Source organism: Octopus bimaculoides, chromosome 5, assembly GCF_001194135.2.
Source record: "Octopus bimaculoides isolate UCB-OBI-ISO-001 chromosome 5, ASM119413v2, whole genome shotgun sequence".
Classification (NCBI taxonomy): domain Eukaryota; kingdom Metazoa; phylum Mollusca; class Cephalopoda; order Octopoda; family Octopodidae; genus Octopus; species Octopus bimaculoides.
The window spans coordinates 36,359,008-36,360,328 of record NC_068985.1 but is presented as its reverse complement, the minus strand read 5'-3'; positions in this window follow the sequence as shown (position 1 = coordinate 36,360,328).

The window sequence follows — 1,321 nt, the reverse complement described above, 5'->3', positions numbered from 1 at the left end:
ATTGCCACTTAAGTGTGGCTGACCCCTAGGGGTGGATGTTACTGTTGCTTTTAGCCCCAGGAGGACATCTCCTCCAGCTGGTTTATCGACACACGACTGTGTCCTGTTTGCCAAGGGAAGTCATCCCTCTCACCATGATCTGCAGCACGAACGGATCCGGATTTCAGGGTTATTTCCCTTCGTCGGCGTTCGATAGCTGCTTTCAGTTTCGTCTACCAAATCTACTCACAAGGCTTTGGTCGGCCCGAGGCTATAGTAGAAGACACTTGCCCAAGGTGCCACACAGTGGAACTGAACCCGGAACCATGTGATCGGTAAGCAAGCTACTTACCACACAGCCACTCCTACGCATATGTTCGTCATTTCGCTACAATTTCTTTAAAGTAAACAAAATCAAAAACTTATATTGTTGGGGATGCGGTGAAATAAAAGAAAACTTTATTTTGCATATTCCTAATCTTCGATATCTAAAACGTAAGCAACCAAAAAACTTTTTATTTTAAATGCATTTTTCAAGGAGAGGTGCGAAACTGCATTAGCCCCACCAAAAAAAGTTATGAGGGGTTATATGGAGTGCTTAAACAACAGCAAAGAAACCTCTTTGCGGTCGCTCTACTCATTAGAAATAGCAGCCAAACTCCTCAAGAAAATTGGACACATTGGATATTTATGGGTTATTCAGCCTCAGTTCACCTCGGGCTAAATAATTGTTACTGATTTTAGGCTAAAGCCAATGATTTTGAGAGAGAGGATGAGTCAATACCATCAAACACAATATTAGACTAGCCTCAGCGATATTTGGGCTCAGGATGCAAAGAACCAGAATGAATGCAGCAAAGCATTTTCCCCACGTTCAAACGATTGTTAGCTAAGCTACGTAATAATATGGACTTCCCCCACCTATAACTATAGTTTGGTGTCCCACTCCTCGATTCTGCTTCTTTATAACTTTCTTAATAAAGCATATCTTTTAATAATATTTTGTAGAGAAAATGAAAGTAAGGATTATGTTCAATGAAGCTTTCAAAAGTTTATTTTTATATATATTTTTTCATAAAGAAGGTACAAACGTTTGTTTGTTTTTTAACCATTCAACAACTTGCCCATTGTTATTGCACAACAAAAGAAGTACTGGATATTAACTGAGTTGATATTTTTATCAAAATGAAATTGAAAAGTACAAGAAAAAAATTTTCCATTACGTTTTACTTATTACAACAAATGGAAAGAGTACTTTTGACTCGTATATTATTCGGATACGTGTAAGCCGGGAAGTTTTTTTATGTCGTATCTTCCAATTCAGCTAACTGGATCCTAATCC